The sequence below is a fragment of the Pseudophryne corroboree genome, chromosome 8 (genome assembly GCF_028390025.1).
Source record: "Pseudophryne corroboree isolate aPseCor3 chromosome 8, aPseCor3.hap2, whole genome shotgun sequence".
NCBI classification, from domain to species: Eukaryota; Metazoa; Chordata; class Amphibia; order Anura; family Myobatrachidae; genus Pseudophryne; species Pseudophryne corroboree.
In genome coordinates, this window is record NC_086451.1 from 452091433 (window position 1) to 452110344 (window position 18912).

The window sequence follows — 18912 nt, forward strand, 5'->3', positions numbered from 1 at the left end:
TCTCATATCTATCTATCTATCTATCTATCTCATATCTAAATATCTATCTATTTCTCATTCTGTCTATCTATCTATCTATCTATCTATCTATCTATCTATCTATCATATATTTCTTTCTCATATCTATCTATCTATCTATCTATCTATCTATCTATCTATCTATCTATCTATCTATCTATCTACCTATCTATCTATCGATCATATATTTCTTTCTCATATCTATCTATCTATCTATCTATCTATCTCATTTTTCTGTCTTTCTTTTTCTTTCTTTCTTTCTTTCTTTCTTTCTTTCTTTCTTTCTTCTAAATATCTATCTATTTCTCATTCTGTCTATCTATCTATCTATCTATCTATCTATCTATCTATCTATCTATCTATCTATCTATCTATCTATCCATCTATCCATCCCTCCCTCTTTCCTCCTCAGCCCCATCTCCCCCTCCCCTCTCAGTATATATTGGTATATATTCAGCTCCCCTTCTCTTTCGCTGCCTCCCACTCACTTCTTTCTCCATCCCATGTCTCCATTTAATTTCTTCCTTCCTTGTATTACTCATCCTCCTTTTTCTTCTCTCTCGTCCTCCTTTCCTCTGGTTTGCTCCGTCCACTTCTCCCTCAGCGGAGTACACTGCTCCTGAGTTCTTCTCCTGGCGTCACCCCTATTACTGCACCCTGTGCACAACATCTCAGTCACTTCAATCCTGCCCGCCGTGTATCCCCACAATGTTACAACTTCACAAGCTGCCATGTATTAGTATATGACCCTGTAGCATTGTAACTGCGAGGCATACAGATAGACGTGAGGAAAACATACTGTATATATTGCACACTCACAGATGCCATCCAGCACATCTAGTAACATACAGGGTGGATACTGTAATAACTGTAGGAGCCAGTTAGCCAATAGAGGAGAGCAACCACACACATCTACACAAGGAATCCAAATAAAGGACAGTCACAGTGCAAAGAAAGGAGGGCTACGGGTCTTATGGAGGAGAAAGAGAAACTGTGACCCTTGTAGAGATACACTGTGCTCAGTCCCCCTTGCTATATATTAGATACACTGTGCTCAGTCCCCCTTGCTATATATTAGATACACTGTACTCAGTCCCCCTTGCTATATATTAGATACACTGTGCTCAGTCCTCCTTGCTATATATTAGATACACTGTGCTCAGTACTTGCTATATATTAGATACACTGTGCTCAGTCCTCCTTGCTATATATTAGATACACTGTGCTCAGTCCTCCTTGCTATATATTAGATACATTGTGCTCAGTCCTCCTTGCTATATATTAGATACAATGTGCTCAGTCCTCCTTGCTATATATTAGATACACTGTGCTCAGTCCTCCTAGCTATATATTAGATACACTGTGCTTAGTCCTCCTTGCTATATATTAGATACACTGTGCTCAGTACTTGCTATATATTAGATACACTGTGCTCAGTCCTCCTTGCTATGTATTATATACACTGTACTCAGTCCCCCTTGCTATATATTAGATACACTGTGCTCAGTCCTCCTTGCTATATATTATATACACTGTGCTCAGTCCCCCTTGCTATATGTTAGATACACTGTGCTCAGTCCTCCTTGCTATATATTAGATACACTGTGCTCAGTACTTGCTATATATTAGATACACTGTGCTCAGTCCCCCTTGCTATATATTAGATACACTGTGCTCAGTCCTCCTTGCTATGTATTAGATACACTGTGCTCAGACCTCCTTGCTATACATTAGATACACTGTGCTCAGTCCTCCTTGCTATATATTAGATGCACTGTGCTCAGTACTTGCTATATATTAGATACACTGTGCTCAGTCCCCCTTGCTATGTATTATATACACTGTGCTCAGTCCCCCTTGCTATATATTAGATACACTGTGCTCAATCCTCCTTGCTGTATATTAGATACACTGTGCTCAGTCCCCCTTGCTATATGTTAGATACACTGTGCTCAGTCCTCCTTGCTATATATTAGATACACTGTGCTCAGTCCCCCTTGCTATATATTAGATACACTGTGCTCAGTCCCCGTTGCTATATATTAGATACACTGTGCTCAGTCCCCCTTGCTATATATTAGGCAGTCGCTATAGGTATAATAGTCAGGGAAGAAACTAAAGGAAAGAGGATAGAACAGAGGGAACTGTGGATGTAAAGGGTTAAATTACCTCCACTTTCTTATAGACCTAGTCTTTATTTTACTATATTCTTATATACATGAGGTTCTCTCCATCTCACTGTACGTTTTCACAACATTCTGCCAGGCATGTTGAACAGATAATGAATGTGGGAATCATGAAAAAATAAGCATAATATCAACTTTCTCTTACGTCCTAGAGGATGCTGGGGACTCCGTAAGGACCATGGGGATAGACGGGCTCCGCAGGAGACATGGGCACTAAAAAAGAACTTTTGGTATGGGTGTGCACTGGCTCCTCCCTCTATGCCCTTCCTCCAGACCTCAGTTTGATACTGTGCCCAGAGGCACTGCATTACAGGGAGCTCTCCTGAGTTTCCTGAAAGAAAGTATTTTAGTTAGGTTTTTTATTTTCAGGGAGCCTGCTGGCAACAGGCTCCCTGCATCGTGGGACTGAGGGGAGAGAAGCAGACCTACTTAAATGCTAGGCTCTGCTTCTTAGGCTACTGGACACCATTAGCTCCAGAGGGAGTCGGAACACAGGTCTCACCCTCGTCGTTCGTCCCGGAGCCGCGCCGCCGTCCTCCTCACAGAGCCGGAAGATAGAAGCCGGGTGAGTATGTGAAGATAGAAGACTTCAGAGGCGGCAGAAGACTTCGGATCTTCACTGAGGTAATGCGCAGCTGAAATATATATATATATATATATATATAGGCTCTAAACTATATATAAGAGATCCCCCGCCAGTTTTGAAAGATTTTAAGCGGGACCGAAGCCCGCCGCTGAGGGGGAGGGGCTTGATCCTCAGCACTCACCAGCGCCATTTTCTCCACAGCACACCGCTGAGAGGAAGCTCCCTGGACTCTCCCCTGCTGAACACGGTGACAGAGGGTTTGAAAGAAGGGGGGGCACATAATTTGGCGCAGTGTAATAATAATAATAGCGCTATCTGGGTAAAGATATTTGTTTTTCCCTGGGTCATTGGCGCTGGGTGTGTGCTGGCATACTCTCATTCTGTCTCTCCAAAGGGCCTTGTGGGGGAACTGTCTTCAGATAAGAGAATTCCCTGAGTGTGTGGTGTGTTGGTACGCATGTGTCGGCATGTCTGAGGTAGAAGGCTCTCCTAGGGAGGAGGTGGAGCAAATGAGTGTGGTATCTCCGTCGGCAACACCGATACCTGACTGGTTGGACATGTGGAATGTTTTAAGTGCTAATGTGAATTTATTGCACAAAAGGTTGGACAAAGCTGAGTCTAGGGAGTGTACAGGGAGTCAAGCCCTGCCTGCCACTATGTCGCAGGGACCTTCCGGGTCTCAAAAGCGCCCACTATCCCAAATGGTAGACACTAATACCGACACGGATTCTGACTCCAGTGTCGACTACGATGATGCAAAGTTACAGCCAAAATTGGCTAAAAGTATTCAATATATGATTATTGCAATAAAAGATGTGTTGCATATCACAGATGACCCCTCTGTCCCTGACACGAGGGTGCGCATGTATAAGGAAAAGAAACCTGTGGTAACCTTTCCCCCATCTCATGAGCTGAACGAGTTATTTGAAAAGCCTTGGGAATCTCCAGACAAGAAACTGCAGGTTCCCAAAAGGATTCTTATGGCGTATCCTTTCCCAACTAAGGACAGGATACGGTGGGAATCCTCCCCAAGGGTGGACAAAGCGTTGACACGTTTATCCAAAAAGGTAGCGCTGCCATCTCAGGATACGGCAACCGTCAGGGATCCTGCTGATTGCAAGCAGGAGACTACCTTGAAGTCCATTTATACACATTCTGGTACCTTACTCAGACCGGCGATAGTGTCGGCTTGGGTTTGTAGCGCTGTAGCAGCATGGACAGATACCTTATCAGCGGAAATGGATACCCTGGATAAGGATACCGTTTTATTGACCCTGGGTCATATTAAAGATGCTGTCTTATATATGAGAGATGCTCAAAGAGACATTGGCCTACTGGGTTCTAGAGTCAACGCTATGGCGATTTCTGCTAGACGAGTCCTATGGACCCGACAATGGACGGGTGATGCCGACTCGAAGAGGCATATGGAGGTTTTACCTTACACGGGTGAGGAATTGTTTGGGGAAGGTCTCTCGGACATAGTTGCCACGGCCACGGCAGGTAAATCAACTTTTTGCCTTATGTTTCCTCACAGCCTAAGAAAGCGCCACATTATCAGATGCAGTCCTTTCGGTCGCATAAAAACGAGAGTACGGGGATCGTCCTTTCTTGCCAGAGGTAAGGGCAGAGGGAAAAAGCTGCCAACCACAGCTAGTTCCCAGGAGCAGAAGTCCTCCCCGGCCTCTACAAAATCCACTGCATGACGCTGGGGCTCCGCTGAGGGAGTCCGCCCCAGTGGGGGCATGTCTTCGACTTTTCAGCCACATCTGGGTTCACTCACAGGTGGATCCCTGGGCAATAGAAATTGTTTCCCATGGTTACAAGCTGGAATTCGAAGAGGTGCCTCCTCGCCGCTTTTTCAAATCGGCCCTACCAGCTTCTCCCCCAGAGAGGGAGATTGTTTTAAATGCAATTCAAAAATTGTGTCTTCAACAAGTGGTGGTCAAAGTTCCCCTGCTTCAACAAGGGATGGGGTATTACTCAACTCTGTTTGTAGTCCCGAAACCGGACGGTTCGGTCAGACCCATTTTAAATTTAAAATCCTTAAACCTATACTTAAAAAGGTTCAAGTTCAAGATGGAATCGCTCAGAGCCGTCATCGCCAGCCTGGAAGGGGGGAATTATATGGTGTCCCTGGACATAAAGGATGCATACCTTCATGTTCCCATATATCCACCTCATCAGGCATACCTGAGATTTGCGGTACAGGATTGTCATTACCAATTTCAGACGTTGCCGTTTGGGCTTTCCACAACCCCGAGGATTTTCACCAAGGTAATGGCGGAAATTATGGTGCTCCTGCGCAAGCAGGGTGTCACAATTATCCTGTACTTGGACGATCTCCTGATAAAAGCGAGATCACGAGAGCAGTTGCTGAACAGCGTATCACTCTGGCTGAAGGTGTTACAACAACACGGTTGGATTCTCAATATCCCGAAGTCACAGTTGGTTCCTACGACTCGTTTGCCCTTCTTAGGCATGATTCTGGATACGGACCAGAAAAGGGTTTATCTTCCGATAGAAAAGGCCCAGGAACTCATGACTCTGGTCAGGGACCTATTGAAGCCAAAAAGGGTGTCAGTGCATCACTGCACTCGAATCCTGGGAAAGATGGTGACGTCTTACGAGGCCATTCCCTTCAGCAGGTTCCATGCGAGGACTTTCCAATGGGACCTACTGGACAAGTTGTCCGGGTCACATCTACAAATTCATCAGATGATCACCCTGTCCCCCAGGGCCAGGGTATCTCTCCTGTGGTGGCTGCAGAGTGCTCACCTTCTGGAGGGTCGCAGGTTCGGCATTCAGGACTGGATTCTGGTAACCACGGACGCGAGCCTCCGAGGTTGGGGAGCAGTCACACAGGGAAGAAACTTCCAAGGTCTCTGGTCAAGCCAGGAGGCTTGTCTTCACATCAACGTCCTGGAATTGAGGGCCATATACAACACCCTTAGTCAAGCGGAGAATTTGCTTCGCGACCTACCAGTTCTGATTCAGTCAGACAACATCACCGCAGTGGCTCATGTAAACCGCCAAGGTGGAACAAAGAGCAGAGTAGCAATGGCGGAAGCCACCAGGATTAATCATGTAAGCGCACTGACAGCAGTGTTCATTCCGGGAGTGGACAACTGGGAAGCAGTCTTCCTCAGCAGACACGATCTACATCCAGGAGAGTGGGGACTTCATCAGGAAGTTTTCGCACAGATTGCAAGTCAGTGGGGACTGCCCCAGATAGACATGATGGCGTCCCGCCTCAACAAGAAACTACAGAGGTATTGCGCCAGGTCAAGAGACCCTCAGGCGGTGGCAGTGGATGCCCTGGTGACACCGTAGGGTATTGAGAATCATAAGAAGAAGAGGAGTACAGACAATTCTCATTGTTCCAGATTGGCCGCGAAGGGCCTGGTATCCGGATCTGCAGGAAATGCTCACAGAAGATCCATGGCCTCTTCCTCTAAGACAGGACCTGTTACAACAGGGGCCCTGTCTGTTCCAAGACAAACCGCGGCTGCGTTTGTCGGCATGGCGGTTAAAAGCCGGATCCTAGCGGAGAAGGGCATTCCGGATGAGGTCATTCCTACTCTGATAAAGGCTAGGAAGGACGTGACAGCTAAACATTATCACCGTATATGGCGGAAGTATGTTTCTTGGTGTGAGTCCAGGAATGCTCCTCCGGAAGAATTCCATCTGGGCCGTTTCCTTCACTTCCTACAGACTGGAGTGAATTTGGGCCTAAAATTAGGCTCCATTAAGGTTCAGATTTCGGCCCTATCCATCTTCTTTCAGAAGGAATTGGCTTCTCTCCCAGAAGTACAGACTTTTGTGAAGGGAGTGCTGCATATTCAGCCTCCTTTTGAACCTCCAGTGGCACCCTGGGACCTTAACGTGGTGTTGCGGTTCCTTAAGTCTCACTGGTTTGAACCACTTAAAACGGTGGAATTAAAATATCTCACTTGGAAAGTGGTCATGTTGTTAGCCTTGGCATCGGCTAGGCGTGTGTCGGAGTTGGTGGCTTTGTCTCACAAAAGCCCCTATCTGGTTTTCCATGTGGATAGAGCAGAATTGCGGACTCGTCCTCAATTCTTGCCCAAGGTGGTTTCATCTTTTCATATGAACCAACCTATTGTGGTGCCTGTGGCTACGCGAGACTTGGAGGGTTCCGAGTCCCTTGATGTGGTCAGGGCTTTGAAAATTTACATGGCCAGAACGGCTCGGGTCAGAAAAACAGAGGCACTGTTTGTCCTGTATGCAGCCGACAAGGTTGGCGCTCCTGCTTCGAAGCAGACTATTGCTCGCTGGATCTGTAACACGATTCGGCAGGCTCATTCTACGGCAGGATTGCCGTTACCAAAATCGATAAAGGCCCATTCCACTAGGAAGGTGGGCTCTTCTTGGGCGGCTGCCCGAGGGGTCTCGGCATTACAGCTGTGCCGAGCTGCTACTTGGTCTGGTTCAAACACCTTTGCAAAGTTCTATAAGTTTGATACCCTGGCTGAGGAGGACCTCCTGTTTGCTCAATCGGTGCTGCAGAGTCATCCGCACTCTCCCGCATGTTTGGGAGCTTTGGTATAATCCCCATTGTCCTTACGGAGTCCCCAGCATCCTCTAGGACGTTAGAGAAAATAAGATTTTCAACCTACCGGTAAATCTTTTTCTCCTAGTCCGTAGAGGATGCTGGGCGCCCGTCCCAGTGCGGACTAAATTCTGCAAGGCTTGTATATAGTTTTTGCTTACATAAGGGTTATGTTACAGTTTTGGTCAGTCTCGGACTGATGCTGTGTTGTTTCATACTGTTAACTGGTTCGTATATCCCAGGTTATACGGTGTGGATGGTGTGGGCTGGTATGTATCTTGCAATTAGATTAACAAAAATCCTTTACTCGTACTGTCCGTCTCCTCTGGGCACAGTTTCTCTAACTGAGGTCTGGAGGAGGGGCATAGAGGGAGGAGCCAGTGCACACCCATACCAAAAGTTATTTTTTAGTGCCCATGTCTCCTGCGGAGCCCGTCTATCCCCATGGTCCTTACGGAGTCCCCAGCATCCTCTACGGACTAGGAGAAAGAGATTTACCGGTAGGTTTAAAATCTTATTTTTCCTTTTAATATTAAATGAAAATATGTTTCATGTATCTTCATTGTACATTTTAAGCTTTTATTTTATCAACCATAATATGTCTTACACATTCAGCCCAGCGCTGAGCGAGGTAAAGGTGTCCCATCATTTGGCCGGAACTGCGTCGCACAAATGAGGCCTATCCTTGCTGCAGAAGCTTGGGAAGGAATCATTTGTGCTGATATGCAGGAGATTCTCTGCAGTATACTTATATGTGGGCCATTGCAGGGACAGTTCTGTGGGTGTAACACTCAATCACTGGCCCTCTGCTATAAATCACTGGCCCTTTACTATAAATCACTGGCCCTCTGCTATAAATCACTGGCCCTTTACAATAAATCACTGGCCCTCTGCTATAAATCACTGGCCCTTTACTATAAATCACTGGCCCTTTACTATAAATGCTATAGTAACAGAAAACACAAGTGACGTTAGTATCCAGTATGTGTAAACTCCTGTACATAATATATGTATAAACAATGTTTCTGATGTCAGTGTTTGTGTATTATAATAATAATAATAATAATTTATGGCACTTTTCTCCCAATACGACTCAAAGTGCATAATGCTACTTTGATTGTACATAATTACGGATATAAGAAATCATTCTGGATCTCTGTTATCTGTATAACCTTCTCCTCTTACATCATCACAGAACTCCATGTGACCTCTGATATCTATCTATCTATCTATCTATCTATCTATCTATCTATCTATCTATCTATCTATCTATCTATCTATCTATCTAATCTATAGTGAGGGCAGATTATCAAAAATCTAGTAGCACATTCCTGGCAATTAAAACCCATTCAAATCTTAAATGTTCCCTCTAATATAACTCACTGCGTATGATGATATAATGTTTGGGAGAGTGCCTGTTATAACGTTTCCATGGGAACATTGAGCTAGACAGAGAGAAGTAAATGAGTTTTATTACATCTCCTTATCCTAATGCAACCCACCAGCAGAGGTCCCCGCTCTGGAACCCAGCGACCTCCCTGTGTGTGCTTGTCAGTGCAGTGGCTGGGTTAAACAGTATTTCCCATTGATGATAAAATGTACAGACGGTGGTGAGAGTGTGAATCTGAACCCATCACATGCTGATGGATCTTAGAGCACTACAATCCCTATTGTAATCCCCAAATGTATGTCTGCCTGTCTGTCTGGATGGAACTTTGTATACGTGCATTTAAGACTTAGGGTTTTTTTTGTTTGTTTTTTAAGCAATTGGCATTTTCTAAATCCACTACTTTTTCTTTGCAGCAGCAGATTTAGTCAGAATTATTACATTCAATGACATCACGCCTCATTTTACACTTAATGAATTTGGTGCTTTAAGTCAGTGCCGGTAGAATTGCAGAGAATCTGTGTTTTTGATAAATGCTGATTGATAAATAAACTCATAGGGGCATATTCAATTAGCCGCGGAATTTATCCCACAGCTAATTGATTGCGCTGCTCAAGAAAAAGCTATTCATTTAATTTGCCATTTCCCGCGTGGTAATCACTGGGTGTGTTCTACATAAACGGGGTTCCCTGCGTATTCAAATGCAGAATTTGCATTTTACAGTGTAACAGTTTTTTCACTGTGACTAAAAATCCTGCCTCTGGTAATTAGAGCACAGGGTTCCCACAGCTAATTGAATCAGGCAGTGCCCACAATTAGCTGCAGGGTGAATCCCACAGCTAATGAAATATGCCCCTTATGAGGGAATTTATTTACCCTCTGGGCTTACCTCACAGCTAATTGATCGCATTGCACAGGGAAAAGCTGTTAATTAATCAATTAATTAGCCTTTTCCCCATGTGGTGGACCATGTGTTAATGTGCGGAAACACACTGATTCCGTGTAAACTGCGGAACCAAATGGGTTTCCCCACGCGCTAAATGCAGAGGGCTGCAGTGACCAACATACCTGTCACTAGTTCCCAGTGAATTGATAGGCTGAGTATTGGCTTCGCTCAGTATTGGTCCTAGTTAATTGATAGGCTGAGTATTGGCTTTGCTCAGTATTGGTCCTAGTTTATTGATAGGCTGAGTATTGGCTTTGCTCAGTATTGGTCCTAGTTTATTGATAGGCTGAGTATTGTCTTCGCTCAGTATTGGTCCTAGTTTATTGATAGGCTGAGTATTGTCTTCGCTCAGTATTGGTCCTAGTTAATTGATAGGCTGAGTATTGTCTTCATTCAGTATTGGTCTTAGTTATTCGATAGGCTGCGTATTGTCTTCGCTGAGCATTGGTCCTAGTTTATTGATAGGCTGAGTATTGTCTTCGCTCAGTATTGGTCCTAGTTTATTGATAGGCTGAGTATTGGCTTTGCTCAGTATTGGTCCTAGTTAATTGATAGGCTGAGTATTGTCTTCGCTCAGTATTGGTCCTAGTTTATTGATAGGCTGAGTATTGGCTTCGCTCAGTATTGGTCCTAGTTTATTGATGGGCTGAGTATTGTCTTCGCTCAGTATTGGTCCTAGTTAATTGATAGGCTGAGTATTGGCTTCGCTCAGTATTGGTCCTAGTTTATTGATAGGCTGAGTATTGGTCCTAGTTTATTGATAGGCTGAGTATTGGTCCTAGTTTATTGATAGGCTGTTTATTGATAGGCTCAGTATTGGTCCTAGTTTATTGATGGGCTGAGTATTGTCTTCGCTCAGTATTGGTCCTAGTTTATTGATAGGCTGTGTATTGGCTTTGCTCAGTATTGGTCCTAGTTAATTGATAGGCTGAGTATTGTCTTCGCTCAGTATTGGTCCTAGTTTATTGATAGGCTGAGTATTGGCTTCGCTCAGTATTGGTTCTAGTGTATTGATAGGCTGAGTATTGTCTTCGCTCAGTATTGGTCCTAGTGTATTGATAGGCTGAGTATTGTCTTCGCTCAGTATTGGTCCTAGTTTATTGATGGGCTGAGTATTGTCTTCGCTCAGTATTGGTCCTAGTTTATTGATAGGCTGAGTATTGGTCCTAGTTTATTGATAGGCTGAGTATTGGTCCTAGTTTATTGATAGGCTGTTTATTGATAGGCTGAGTATTGGTCCTAGTTTATTGATAGGCTGAGTATTGGTCCTAGTTAATTGATAGGCTGAGTATTGGCTACACTCAGTATTGGTCCTAGTTAATTGATAGGCTGAGTATTGGCTTCGCTCAGTATTGGTCCTAGTTTATTGATAGGCTGAGTATTGGCTTCGCTCAGTATTGGTCCTAGTTTATTGATAGGCTGAGTATTGGCTTCGCTCAGTATTGGTCCTACTTTATTGATAGGCTGAGTACTGGCTTCGCTCAGTATTGGTCCTAGTTAATTGATAGGCTGAGTATTGGCTTTGCTCAGTATTGGTCCTAGTTAATTGATAGGCTGAGTATTGTCTTCGCTCAGTATTGGTCCTAGTTTATTGATAGGCTGAGTATTGGCTTTGCTCAGTATTGGTCCTAGTTTATTGATAGGCTGAGTTTTGTCTTCGCTCAGTATTGGTCCTAGTTTATTGATAGGCTGAGTATTGGCTTTGCTCAGTATTGGTCCTAGTTTAATGATAGGCTGAGTATTGTCTTCGCTCAGTATTGGTCTTAGTTATTCGATAGGCTGCGTATTGTCTTCGCTGAGCATTGGTCCTAGTTTATTGATAGGCTGAGTATTGTCTTCGCTCAGTATTGGTCCTAGTTTATTGATAGGCTGAGTATTGGTCCTAGTTTATTGATAGGCTGAGTATTGGTCCTAGTTAATTGATAGGCTGAGTATTGGCTTCACTCAGTATTGGTCCTAGTTAATTGATAGGCTGAGTATTGGCTTCGCTCAGTATTGGTCCTAGTTAATTGATAGGCTGAGTATTGGCTTTGCTCAGTATTGGTCCTAGTTTAATGATAGGCTGAGTATTGTCTTCGCTCAGTATTGGTCGTAGTTATTCGATAGGCTGCGTATTGTCTACGCTGAGCATTGGTCCTAGTTTATTGATAGGCTGAGTATTGTCTTCGCTCAGTATTGGTCCTAGTTTATTGATAGGCTGAGTATTGGTCCTAGTTTTTTGATAGGCTGAGTATTGGTCCTAGTTCATTGATAGGCTGAGTATTGGCTTCACTCAGTATTGGTCCTGGTTAATTGATAGGCTGAGTATTGGCTTCGCTCAGTATTGGTCCTAGTTTCTTGATAGGCTGAGTATTGGCTTCGCTCAGTATTGGTCCTAGTTTATTGATAGGCTGAGTACTGGCTTCGCTCAGTATTGGTCCTAGTTAATTGATAGGCTGAGTATTGGCTTTGCTCAGTATTGGTCCTAGTTTATTGATAGGCTGAGTATTGTCTTCGCTCAGTATTGGTCCTAGTTTATTGATAGGCTGAGTATTGGCTTTGCTCAGTATTGGTCCTAGTTTATTGATAGGCTGAGTATTGGCTTTGCTCAGTATTGGTCCTAGTTTATTGATAGGCTGAGTATTGGTCCTAGTTTATTGATAGGCTGAGTATTGGTCCTAGTTTATTGATAGGCTGAGTATTGGTCCTAGTTTATTGATAGGCTGAGTATTGGTCCTAGTTTATTGATAGGCTGAGTATTGGTCCTAGTTAATTGATAGGCTGAGTATTGGCTTCACTCAGTATTGGTCCTAGTTAATTGATAGGCTGAGTATTGGCTTCGCTCAGTATTGGTCCTAGTTTATTGATAGGCTGAGTATTGGCTTCGCTCAGTATTGGTCCTAGGTTATTGATAGGCTGAGTATTGGCTTTGCTCAGTATTAGACCGAGGTTATTGATAGGGTGAGTATTGGCTTCGCTCAGTATTGGTCCTAGTTTATTGATAGGCTGAGTACTGGCTTTGCTCAGTATTGGTCCTAGTTTATTGATAGGCTGAGTATTGGCTTTGCTCAGTATTAGACCTAATTAATTGATAGGCTGAGTATTGTCTTCGCTCAGTATTGGTCCTAGTTTATTGATAGGCTGAGTATTGTCTTCGCTCAGTATTGGTCCTAGTTAATTGATAGGCTGAGTATTGTCTTCGCTGAGCAGTGGTCCTAGTTTATTGATAGGCTGAGTATTGTCTTCGCTCAGTATTGGTCCTAGTTTATTGATAGGCTGAGTACTGGCATTGCTCAGTATTGGTCCTAGTTTATTGATAGGCTGAGTATTGGCTTTGCTCAGTATTAGTCCTAATTAATTGATAGGCTGAGTATTGTCTTCGCTCAGTATTGGTCCTAGTTTATTGATAGGCTGAGTATTGTCTTTGCTCAGTATTGGTCCTAGTTTATTGATAGGCTGAGTATTGGCTTCGCTCAGTATTGGTCCTAGTTTATTGATAGGCAGAGTATTGGCTTCGCTCAGTATTGGTCCTAGTTTATTGATAGGCTGAGTATTTGTTTCGCTCAGTATTGGTCCTAGTTTATTGATAGGCTGAGTAGTGGCTTCGCTCAGTATTGGCTCTAGTTAATTAATAGGCTGAGTATTGACTTTGCTCAGTTTTGGTTCTAGTTTATTGATAGGCTGAGTATTGGCTTTGCTCAGTATTGGCTCTAGTTAATTGATAGGCTGAGTATTGGCTTCGCTCAGTATTGGTCCTAGTTAATTGATAGGCTGAGTATTGTCTTCGCTGAGCAGTGGTCCTAGTTTATTGATAGGCTGAGTATTGTCTTCGCTCAGTATTGGTCCTAGTTTATTGATAGGCTGAGTATTGTCTTCGCTCAGTATTGGTCCTAGTTTATTGATAGGCTGAGTATTGGCTTCGCTCAGTATTGGTCCTAGTTTATTGATAGGCTGAGTATTGGCTTCGCTCAGTATTGGTCCTAGGTTATTGATAGGCTGAGTATTTGCTTCGCTCAGTATTGGTCCTAGTTTATTGATAGGCTGAGTAGTGGCTTCGCTCAGTATTGGTTCTAGTTAATTAATAGGCTGAGTATTGACTTTGCTCAGTTTTGGTTCTAGTTTATTGATAGGCTGAGTATTGGCTTTGCTCAGTATTGGCTCTAGTTAATTGATAGGCTGAATATTGGCTTCGCTCAGTGTTGGTCCCAGTTAATTGATAGGCTGAGTATTGGCTTCACTCAGTATTAGTCCAAGTTAATTGATAGGCTGAGTATTGGCTTCGCTCAGTTTTGGTCCTAGTTTATTGATAGGCTGAGTAGTGGCTTCGCTCAGTATTGGCTCTAGTTTATTGATAGGCTGAGTATTGGCTTTGCTCAGTATTGGCTCTAGTTAATTGATAGGCTGAGTATTGACTTTGCTCAGTTTTGGTTCTAGTTAATTAATAGGCTGAGTATTGACTTTGCTCAGTTTTGGTTCTAGTTAATTAATAGGCTGAGTATTGACTTTGCTCAGTTTTGGTTCTAGTTAATTAATAGGCTGAGTATTGGCTTCGCTGAGCATTGGTCCTAGTTAATTGATAGGCTGAGTATTGGCTTCGCTGAGCATTGGTCCTAGTTAATTGATAGGCTGAGTATTGGCTTCGTTCAGTATTAGTCCTAGTTAATTGATAGGCTGAGAATTGACTTCGCTGAGCATTGGTCCCAGTTAATTGATAGGCTGAGTATTGGCTTCGCTCATTATTGGTCCTAGTTTATTGATAGGCTGAGTATTGGCTTCGCTCATTATTGGTCCTAGTTTATTGATAGGCTGAGTATTGGCTTCGCTGAGTATTGGCTCTAGTTAATTAATAGGCTGTGTATTGGCTTCGCTGAGCATTGATCCTAGTTAATTGATAGGCTGAGTATTGGCTTCGTTCAGTATTGGTCCTAGTTAATTGATAGGCTGTGTATTGGCTTCGCTGGGCATTGGCCCAAGTTACTTGATAGGCTGAGTATTGGCTTCGCTGAGCATTGGTCCTAGTTTATTGATAGGCTGAGTATTGGCTTTGCTGAGCATTGGTCCTAGTTAATTGATAGGCTGAGTATTGGCTTCGCTCAGTATTGGTCCTTGTTTATTGATAGGCTGAGTATTGGCTTCACTCAGTATTGGTCCTAGTTTATTGATAGGCTGAGTATTGTCTTCGCTCAGTATTGGTCCTAGTTTATTGATAGGCTGAGTATTGGCTTTGCTCAGTATTGGTCCTAGTTTATTGATAGGCTGAGTATTGGCTTTGCTCAGTATTGGTCCTAGTTGATTGATAGGCTGAGTATTAGCTTTGTTCAGTATTGGTCCTAGTTAATTGATAGGCTGAGTATTGGCTTCGCTCAGTATTGGTCCTTGTTTATTGATAGGCTGAGTATTGGCTTTGCTCAGTATTAGTCCTAATTAATTGATAGGCTGAGTATTGTCTTCGCTCAGTATTGGTCCTAGTTTATTGATAGGCTGAGTATTGGCTTCACTCAGTATTGGTCCTAGTTTATTGATAGGCTGAGTATTGTCTTCGCTCAGTATTGGTCCTAGTTTATTGATAGGCTGAGTATTGGCTTTGCTCAGTATTGGTCCTAGTTGATTGATAGGCTGAGTATTGGCTTTGTTCAGTATTGGTCCTAGTTCATTGATAGGCTGAGTATCGGCTTCGCTCAGTATTGGTCCTTGTTTATTGATAGGCTGAGTATTGGCTTCACTCAGTATTGGTCCTAGTTTATTGATAGGTTGAGTATTGTCTTCGCTCAGTATTGGTCCTAGTTGATTGATAGGCTGAGTATTGGCTTCGCTCAGTATTGGTCCTAGTTTATTGATAGGCTGAGTACTGGCTTTGCTCAGTATTGGTCCTAGTTTATTGATAGGCTGAGTACTGGCTTTGCTGAGCATTGGTCCTAGTTAATTGATAGGCTGAGTATTGGCTTCACTCAGTATTGGTCCTATTTTATTGATAGGCTGAGTATTGGCTTCGCTCAGTATTAGTCCTAGTTAGTTGATAGGCTGAGTATTGGCTTCGCTGAGCATTGATCCTAGTTAATTGATATGCTGAGTATTGGCTTTGCTCAGTATTGGTCCTAGTTTATTGATAGGCTGAGTATTGGCTTCGCTGAGCATTGATCCTAGTTAATTGATAGGCTGAGTACTGGCTTTGCTCAGTATTGGTCCTAGTTTATTGATAGGCTGAGTATTGGGTTCGCTCAGTATTAGTCCTAGTTAGTTGATAGGCTGAGTATTGGCTTCGCTGAGCATTGATCCTAGTTAATTGATAGGCTGAGTATTGGCTTTGCTCAGTATTGGTCCTAGTTTATTGATAGGCTGAGTATTGGCTTCGCTGAGCATTGGCTCTAGTTTATTGATATTGGCTCGGTTGTTGTGTCTTGTCGGAAAAAAGGTAAGAAGTTCACTATAAAGAGCTACAGTATAGAGAAGAACGCATTGCCCACCTATTGTCGCCTACTGAAATTAGCCTCAAATGTCAGAGTCAAGTCGTAGAGCTATGTGCGCCTAGATTTTTGTGTGCTTTGTATACTTGTGTGTGTTTGTGTAGTGATACTTGCAATGATCTTTACCCTGTCTCTACTTCTATATATAGAGTATAAGGCTCGGTTCCGCAATTAAGTATGACACAAAGAAGTGAGTGCTGGGGAGAGAGGGAGAGAAGAAAGGACTAGAGGAAGAATGAGCAATAAAGATGGAAAAGCAGATGAGGGATTTCAGGTAGGAGGAGAGAGGCTGTGACACATTTCCTTAGCTGAGAATTCTGCACAGATATTAATTAAAATATTTTTAGCCTCCCGAAAGCCTTCCTCTAAGAGCATCCCCACGGAATGTCAGGAGACCCCTTATATGTGTGTTACGCACATACACACGTTGTACATCTATAGATATCTCTCTCTGCCCTATAATGTAACAGTAGCTGTTCTCAGACGTATATGGATAAATAATATTGGGCTGAACCTCTGTTATCATTGCATCAATGAGCCATGCCTAAGCTGCTCATCGGGGACAATCTCCAACGTTTTCTTCGTTCTGGGCGATGCCGAATGTTTCATAGTCTATTATAGCCTAATGTCACTTGTTATCTGTGGGTTTCAGTAACCCGGTCTGATGTTTCTTGTCACACGCCTCATCCAGGCTACAAACTGTCTATCTATCTATCTATCTATCTATCTATCTATCTATCTATCTATCTATCTATCTATCTATCTATCTATCTATCTATCTATCTATCTATGGGATACGGTCATTAGGTCGACACCACTTCGGTCGACAGTCATTAGGGCGACCACTATTGGTTAGGTCAACAGGGTCACTAGGTCGACATGGTCATTAGGTCACCATGTACTATGTCGACAGTTCAAAAGGTCGACATGAGTTTTTCACATTTTTATTTTTTATTAAATGTTTTCGACTTTTTCATACTTTACGATCCATGTGGACTACAATTGGGAACGGTAACCTGTGCCGAGCAAAGTGGTAGTGGAGTGAGGCACCTTGCCCATGCGAGGGGACACAGTGCACTAATTGGGGTTCCCCGTCACTTTATGAAGAAAACGACACCAAAAAAAGTAAAAACTCATGTCGACCTTTTGACCTGTCGATTTAGTACACGCTGCCCTAATGACCCTGACGACCTAATGCATGTCGACCAATAGTGGTCAACCTAATGACTGTCGTCCGAATGACCGATATCCCTATCTATCTATCTATCTATCTATCTATCTATCTATCTATCTATCTATCTATCTATCTATCTATCTATCTATCTATCTACCTATCTACCTGTCACATACAGAACCAAAATTCAAGTAATTGTTCTGCAAGGACATATCAGTCACATTTACATAAATGTAAAGATACTAAATGTAACATAACATAAAGCCTGTTTGGATTATACAGTATGTGTGTTTTACTGCAAATACTGTGCCACACGTTGATTGTAGGGGGGGGATTGTCTGATCAAAAATGAATGTATATATATATATATATATATATATATATATATATATACAGAGCTCAGCACTCACCATAATAAATAAATAATGAGGTTTTGGTTCATGAATTGATCAATGTATATAAGCTTGCAGCCCACGTCACAGGACCCAATTTTTCTGCAAGTGCTACACCATCACTTAGAATTCCAAAGAATTACCAGTTTTATAATTCTTTATAAGTGATGGTGTAGGAATTGCAGAAAAGTGTGGTCCAGTGACGTGGTCTGCAAGCTTACATGCACTGATCAATTCATGAACCAAAGCCCCATCATTTATTTCTCTATCGTCCTAGTGGATGCTGGGGTTCCTGAAAGGACCATGGGGAATAGCGGCTCCGCAGGAGACAGGGCACAAAAAGTAAAGCTTTTCCAGATCAGGTGGTGTGCACTGGCTCCTCCCCCTATGACCCTCCTCCAGACTCCAGTTAGATTTTTGTGCCCGGCCGAGAAGGGTGCAATCTAGGTGGCTCTCCTAAAGAGCTGCTTAGAAAAAGTTTAGCTTAGGTTTTTTATTTTACAGTGAGTCCTGCTGGCAACAGGATCACTGCAACGAGGGACTGAGGGGAGAAGAAGTGAACTCACCTGCGTGCAGGATGGATTGGCTTCTTGGCTACTGGACATCAGCTCCAGAGGGACGATCACAGGTACAGCCTGGATGGTCACCGGAGCCGCGCCGCCGGCCCCCTTGCAGATGCTGAAGTCAGAAGAGGTCCAGAATCGGCGGCTGAAGACTCCTGCAGTCTTCTAAAGGTAGCGCACAGCACTGCAGCTGTGCGCCATTTTCCTCTCAGCACACTTCACACGCAGTCACTGAGGGTGCAGGGCGCTGGGGGGGGGCGCCCTGGGAGGCAAATGTAACCTATATAAAGGCTAAAAATACCTCACATATAGCCCCCAGAGGCTATATGGAGATATTTAACCCCTGCCTGGATTCACTAAATAGCGGGAGACGAGCCCGCCAAAAAAGGGGCGGGGCCTATCTCCTCAGCACACGGCGCCATTTCCTCTCACAGCTCCGCTGGTCAGGACGGCTCCCAGGTCTCTCCCCTGCACTGCACTACAGAAACAGGGTAAAACAGAGAGGGGGGGCAAATTTATGGCGATATTTTGATATATATAAAGCAGCTATAAGGGAGCACTTATTATAAGGCTATCCCTGTTATATATAGCGCTTTTGGTGTGTGCTGGCAAACTCTCCCTCTGTCTCCCCAAAGGGCTAGTGGGTC

The 18912-nt window shown here is 43.5% G+C and overlaps 1 protein-coding gene across 9 annotated transcripts in view; it reads left to right on the top strand.

The window, feature by feature from the left end:
- Window positions 1-18912, top strand: part of SYNGAP1 (synaptic Ras GTPase activating protein 1) — a 496744-nt gene that overhangs the window by 212450 nt on the left and 265382 nt on the right. Inside the window, exon 1 of one of the 9 annotated variants that reach the window (XM_063938286.1) lies at window positions 16329-16410. The exons of the other annotated variants lie outside the window; for them this stretch is intronic. The gene's annotated coding sequence lies outside the window, so the exon portion shown is untranslated. Of the gene's footprint in view, window positions 1-16328; window positions 16411-18912 lie in introns of those variants that run through there. 9 annotated transcript variants of the gene reach the window in all.